This window comes from Perna viridis, chromosome 2 (assembly GCF_037379345.1).
Source record: "Perna viridis isolate PV_CMFRI_1.1 ecotype Kerala chromosome 2, ASM3737934v1, whole genome shotgun sequence".
In the NCBI taxonomy this organism is placed as follows: Eukaryota; Metazoa; Mollusca; class Bivalvia; order Mytilida; family Mytilidae; genus Perna; species Perna viridis.
Window position 1 is genome coordinate 52,381,483 of NC_142446.1, and position 7,500 is coordinate 52,388,982.

Consider the following 7,500-nt stretch of genomic DNA (forward strand, 5'->3'; position numbering starts at 1 on the left):
GTACTGCCGAAGCGAGTACAGTTACATGTAGCGCTGATCGGTATTTAAGTACAACATTTGACTTAAAACTGAACACAAGGTAAGAAATATTTGCATATTCATTACCGAGTTGCTGAAACGTTGGACATACGTTGTAGTCGTATTTGCAGTAAGCCCGTACATACAAGTTTAAACCGTTATTTTGTACAGAGAAATGGCAGATTGAAACAACTATGAACATGCTTAGACTAAACAAAAGTGATATTGTTGGAGAAAATAAATAACAACTAATTTAAAAAAAAAAAAAAAAAGTAAGTGACTTGACATTCAGATTTGAACCTACGTCTTCGCATTTTAAAGTTAAACATCTTTCCCCTCAGCTACAAACGGTGGCCGATCTGCGGGGATATTTTTCACCCTTATCTCGTTGCCTACGACAACGAAGAAATAAAAACAAGTGAAATAGAATGACACTCAAATGCGTTCAAGAAGAGAACGGGAAGAAAAGTTAAAAAGCACAATTTTATTTGCAAGAGTCAGTTGAGATATTTATAATAAAAATTCAAAAGTCATAAACCGTCATTAAAATTCAAAAATAAGTCTCTAGAATACTTTATTCAGTCGAAAAAAAATATGGAACGCTTCACGAATTTGCGTGTCATCCTTGCGCAGGGGCCATGCTAATCTTCTCTGTATCGTTCCAATTTTAGTATATGTACTGCCGAAGCGAGTACAGTTACATGTAGCGCTGATCGGTATTTAAGTACAACATTTGACTTAAAACTGAACACAAGGTAAGAAATATTTGCATATTCATTACCGAGTTGCTGAAACGTTGGACATACGTTGTAGTCGTATTTGCAGTAAGCCCGTACATACAAGTTTAAACCGTTATTTTGTACAGAGAAATGGCAGATTGAAACAACTATGAACATGCTTAGACTAAACAAAAGTGATATTGTTGGAGAAAATAAATAACAACTAATTTAAAAAAAAAAAGTAAGTGACTTGACATTCAGATTTGAACCTACGTCTTCGCATTTTAAAGTTAAACATTTTTTTTTTCTTGATAAAAGTTTATTCACAGAAATATATTTACATGTAAAAGAATTATTGGGCTAATCTCCCACTAATTCACATATCACAGATAACAATTAATAATATCATGTATGTTAAGTCAGTCTTCCATATTATATAATGGCTTACATACTAAAAGTCAATCACAACATTTTCGTCACAGATACGTAAAACAGGATTTCTTTTCAAGTAGTATTTTTCAAACAATGAAAAGTTCTTCTTTTTATAATACATATAAGCATAATTTACATGTCGCTGAAGTACGGACTTAAAATAATTTTGAATATCTAGTACTTTCTCATCTTTCACAGCTACATTTCTCCTTTTCACAACACAAAATTTTCTAAATGCTAAGACAGTATTAACAAAATAATAGTTACTGTTTTTATCTTTCTCAGTTAATCCAAAATAACATAGAAAATTAAAATCAAGCATATTGACATATCTTGTAGAGCTATTGCACAAAATATTATGTAGGAAATCCTTCAAAAAGTTGTTGAATTTAGTTAAACATCTACATGAAATTATAAGATGTTCCAAATCTTCATGTACATCATAACATACTGGACATAAAGAATCAATAGTAATATGACATCTGAATAATCTCTCCTTCGTAAATAAAACTCTATGGAAAATTTTAAACGATGTTTCAATACAGTCACTAGGTAAAAATGGAAAATTCAAAATATTTTGAACCCTTTGTACATTAAAATCACTAAATACTTCATACCAGTAGCTGACAGCATTTGGCATTATTGTGCTAGTTTCTAAGAGCATACCATAACAAATTTTTGCCGTTCTAGGTAATGTATATTTTTTACCATTATCATTATATACTACATTCAGAACAGGTTTATTATAGTTATATGCATTTTCTCTAACTAAACGTTTTACCTGTTCTGGAATACACTGCTTAATACACTGAACTACATCAACAATTCTATCAGCAACTAACTCAGGAAACCTTTGAGAGACTATATCCTGTACATATTTTTTCTTCAAAAAACCTTTTTTACATTCAAATGCCAAGTCTTTAATTTTAACTATTCCTGCATCTACAAAGGGTTTAATATACAACATTTTCCCATCATTTACTATCATTGGATTATAAAACAATGGAATATCAAATACATTATTCACATTTATATCAATTTCCATATGAGTACGAATCTTTCCCCAAGCATATAACATACACTTATAAAAATCAGGTAAAATACCTAATTGTCTATTATTAAGATCACAAAATAGAATTTCCATACCAAGATTCATATCTAGAACTTTTGATAAAAAATAAGTGCAAGTATGTTTCCACACTGCATTATAATCATTATCTAACAATCGACTTAAAAATTTAAGTCTAAAAGCATACATTTTGTGAAATATATCTGGAAAATTTAAACCACCATTCAAAACTCTATTTATTATAACATCATATGCAACCAATGATGGCTTATTATTCCACAAAAAATCTACACACATCTTTTTAATGTCTAAATAGTATTTCTCAGGTATATTAACCACCATTAGAGTATACCATAATTTACTCATCAACAAGGTATTTATAACCGTTACTCTACCCTGTATTGATAAATGTCTCATTTTCCAAAAATTCAATAATTTTGAAATAGATTGCGCTTTGCAATCCCAATTTAAATTATCACAAACAGTTTTGTCTTTGCCAATCCATATACCTAAAAGCTGAAGAACCCCATCACACTCTTTAATATTCCAAGCATCTATTTCTTGTTTCGATATCTTTCCGGTACCCAATGCCAAAATTTCAGATTTATCTTTATTCAATTTTGCCCCAGATGCTTGTTCATACAACTTTAAAACTCCAAAGGCCTCATTTACTGAATTTTTGTCAGACAATATCAATGTTGTATCATCTGCATGTGAAAATATTTTCTCCTCACCAGATGCATTGGGAATTTGTATACCATGAATTCTATCATTCCTTTTAATCATAATACTCAAGGGTTCAGCAACTAACACATATAACAAAGCTGATATAGGACACCCTTGTTTTACAGAGTTCTTTAATTGAAAATACTTGGACAAAAAACCATTGAATTTGACAGTGCTGAAAATGTCAGTATAAAATATCTTTATCCATGAAATGAATTTCTCCCCAAATCCAAATTTCTGCAATACAGAAAATAAGTAGTCATGTCCAACTCTGTCAAATGCCTTTTCCTGATCAAGTTTCAGCAAATAACATTCCAAATCATCCATTTCTACTAATTCTATAATATCTCTGATACTTACAGTAGTATCAGAAATATCTTTACCAATAATACAACAACTCTGATTTGGTGATATAATCTTTGGTAATACAAATTTAAATCTGTTGGCCATTACTCTGGCTAAAATTTTATAATCAACATTTAACAAAGTTATAGGTCTGAAGTTTTTCAGGTCAGACTTGTCACCTCTATTCTTATAAATCAGGTTAATCATTCCATATCTCATAGATCTTGACAAAATTTTATTTTCTCCAATACAGTCATAAATATATTTCAATACCGGTTTCAACTCACTAAAAAAGTATAAATAAAATTCTACAGTAAGCCCATCAGGGCCAGGTGTTTTACCCTTTTTCATGCCTTTTATAGAGGTTTCAATTTCATCACTAGTAATTTCACCATCACAGTTTTCAATATCACAATTTTCAACACTAACGTTAACACAGTCTAACATTTCCTCTATTGCGTCATGATCAGTTTGAACACAAGAAAAGAGTTTCTCATAAAAATTGTGTACAACATCTAACATTTCAGCAGAATCATTGACAACAACACCATCACAATTTTTTAAACTACATATCATATTTCTGTTTTGTCTATGTTTCTCTAAACTTAAGAAATAAGCTGTATTCTTATCACTTTCAATTGAATACTGACATTTTGATCTAATAATAGCACCATTACATTTGTGTTTTTCTAAACTTTCTAATTCATCTTTCAATTCTAAATATTTGACATGATCAATTGATATACCACAAGCTGACTTCACAGACATTTCTTGCAGCTTATTTTGTAACCTAAAATACTCTCTATTTAATTCTTTTTGTTTCTCTTTTCCATATATTTGGCTGACTTTCTTTACTCTATATTTCAAATTATCCCACCAAATAAGTGGATTTGACAAATAAAAATCAGAACCAATTTCATCAAATAAAATTTGTCTAATCTTTTCAACATAAACATCATCATTTAATAAGGTTTCATTAAAAAGCCAAACACCAGGTCCTTTTTCAACTTCAGAGAAATCAAGTTTCATATTTATAATGCTATGATCACTAAAGCATGTGTCGCTATAAAAAATATTTCTTATACATGATTTTAAATTACTAGATACCAAAATATAATCAATCCTACTTTGTGTTAAAAAACCTTGAACTACCTGTTTTCTAGAAAACATTTTGACATTCATATTTCTATTTCTCCATACATCAAATAAACATTTATCATTCATCAAATTAGTTAAACATTTTACAGATTTATCTGCATAAAACGTAGTTTTTCCACTTCTATCTAAAGGACAGAACGCAGTATTGAAATCTCCTACAACTATAATATATTCATCTCCATATATTTTGTCTTTACAATCATTAAAAAAAATACATTTATCACTGATACTATTAGGAGCATACACGTTGATTATATCAACATTTTTACCTTCAACTTTACCTTGAATATGCAATAATCTTCCACATATACTATCACAAACTTTAAAAACATTTCTCAATCTTTTACTTAAAAGAATAGCCACACCTTTTCTATTACAATTACTATTACTAGCAAAAATATCACCACCCCATACACTATTGTCATTCTGTATAATTTTATATAAATCATCATTCCAGAATGTTTCTTGTAAACATACAACATCATATTTCCTTTCATTACACAGTGCAAAAATACACTCTCTTTTATTTTTGTCACAAAGACCATTACAATTAAGGCTTATAAAATTAAAAGAAGCCATCGCAAAACAAAAATGTAAAATAGCAAACATATAACACTCCATTGTTCCTTATTTCAATTTTTTATGTATATTCGATAACCTTGCTGCTTTCAGATTAGGCTTTATATTAATCTTACTACGCCTCTTGACACCCAAGGCATTTTTTTTCTTAGCTACAAGAGTAAAATCATTTTCACTTGCCCCTTGACTACTATCAGTCATCAGGAAAGTATCCATTTCAAAGTCGTCTAAAGTGTCACATGAACTCTGACTGACTTCCCCCTGACTGTTAATTTGTTCTAGAGGGGAGACAGAAGCTTCTATATTCAAAATAGAACCTATTTTACAATCATTTTCTGAAACATTTTCTTTTGGCATAACACATTTACTTTTAGATTTAACATAATCAACATTGTTAACATTAAGTTCAATATCAACATTACTTTCTTCTTTATCTGTCTTGTTTCTTTCTTGGTCACCATAAACCATACTATCATCTTGTCCAACTTCCCCAGACACTTCATCATCACCATCTACCATCTCAGCTTCATCATCATTGACCAAAACGGCACCATTCACATCACCATTACCATCACCCTCATCACTGCAATGGCTAGCAACGACACTTGAAATAACATCTAAATCAATATTCTCATCATCTTCAGTGATATGACTAGCAACGCCATTATCACTACAAGCCGAAGACTGACAACCACGCTCAACAGTGTAATGATTCGCAACATCATTCTTTCCGCTATCACTGACATCATTTACATCATCAAGATGAGCATTAACAGTTATATTACTCTCACCATTGGTATGGTCATCATCCATTATTCTGCTACATGGCCATACATCGTCATCTCGTGTAAATGTTCCTTGGAATTCAGCAAAAGAATTGTCTACGTGTGTTTTCTTTAGAGTACTACACTTACAGCTAACCTTCCTATGCAAACACTTAGAGCACTTATTCTTAAAGCATTTCTTCCTGACATGACCTTGCTCTCCACATTCAAAACATTTGAATTCAGGACAGTCCTTATACATGTGGTCAGGACTAAAGCAACCATTACAGACTTTTACCTGGTGATTATGAATCACGCGGTAATATGCAGTCTCTTTCTCATTGACTGAAAACTTCATTGAATATGGGATTGACTTCATATTCGGGGGAAGTTTGGCTTTGAAAATTCTTGTTCCATCATAAATATTGTTCTTTGATTTCATCTTATGTTTCTTAATAACAGAAACAATTTCAACACCAATTTAATTAAATCTATCCACAATTTCCTCATCAGTCACATACATACTCAAATTAAGTATCGAAACTAATCTAAAGCTAGATTGCAATTCACTCACTTTGCATCTTTTTCCATCCACAGTCAGATCACCGAGTACTGGTTCCATCATCTGCCTTTCTCGAAACACAATTTCATAGCCGTAACCAGTTTTTGGCACACATGCAATTACACTTCCTATACCACATTTCGATTCAATGTCATCTATCAACAAATCAGGCTCTAGTTTTCCAAAACCCTCCAGAGCACAAGCAATTAACACAGTTTTCTCCTTAGAAAATTTGCTATCATAATTAGCCGACTTTCCATTGGACCTGTCTGGTCCACTTCCGTCAAAGTTAGCCATTGGTTTTTAGTAAGATCTCCAAATAGTAATCAAACACACCCTTCCTCCCCCTTTTTCCTGCACCGAAATTGCAGGAAAAGGGGCAAACAAACAATTATTTCTAAGCAAACTGTGGTCACATTCAATCAATAATTAATTAGCAATCTTCAGAAAATGTTTATGAACACAGATAAGGCGATGAACTCACCAAACAATGAAAAATCTCCGGACGACACAATGTTTACATTTCAACAACTGAACCACCGATCAAAAAGTTAAACATCTTTCCCCTCAGCTACAAACGGTGGCCGATCTGCGGGGATATTTTTCACCCTTATCTCGTTGCCTACGACAACGAAGAAATAAAAACAAGTGAAATAGAATGACACTCAAATGCGTTCAAGAAGAGAACGGGAAGAAAAGTTAAAAAGCACAATTTTATTTGCAAGAGTCAGTTGAGATATTTATAATAAAAATTCAAAAGTCATAAACCGTCATTAAAATTCAAAAATAAGTCTCTAGAATACTTTATTCAGTCGAAAAAAAATATGGAACGCTTCACGAATTTGCGTGTCATCCTTGCGCAGGGGCCATGCTAATCTTCTCTGTATCGTTCCAATTTTAGTATATGTACTGCCGAAGCGAGTACAGTTACATGTAGCGCTGATCGGTATTTAAGTACAACATTTGACTTAAAACTGAACACAAGGTAAGAAATATTTGCATATTCATTACCGAGTTGCTGAAACGTTGGACATACGTTGTAGTCGTATTTGCAGTAAGCCCGTACATACAAGTTTAAACCGTTATTTTGTACAGAGAAATGGCAGATTGAAACAACTATGAACATGC

General features: G+C 31.7%; 3 non-coding genes across 3 annotated transcripts in view; all 3 read right to left on the reverse strand.

Moving 5' to 3' along the window:
* Nucleotides 1–19, reverse strand: part of LOC148625959 (U6 spliceosomal RNA) — a 107-nt gene extending 88 nt beyond the window's left edge. Inside the window, exon 1 of the small nuclear RNA XR_015920429.1 lies at nucleotides 1–19. This exon is cut by the window's left edge and continues 88 nt beyond it. This is a non-coding gene — a small nuclear RNA (U6 spliceosomal RNA).
* Nucleotides 20–606: 587 nt separating this feature from the next.
* LOC148625960 (U6 spliceosomal RNA) lies at nucleotides 607–713 on the reverse strand. The gene has a single exon (XR_015920430.1). It is a non-coding gene; the product is annotated as a U6 spliceosomal RNA (small nuclear RNA).
* A 6,477-nt stretch (nucleotides 714–7,190) lies between these two features.
* LOC148625961 (U6 spliceosomal RNA) lies at nucleotides 7,191–7,297 on the reverse strand. Its single transcript, XR_015920431.1, has one exon. It is a non-coding gene; the product is annotated as a U6 spliceosomal RNA (small nuclear RNA).
* Nucleotides 7,298–7,500: the final 203 nt, after the last annotated feature.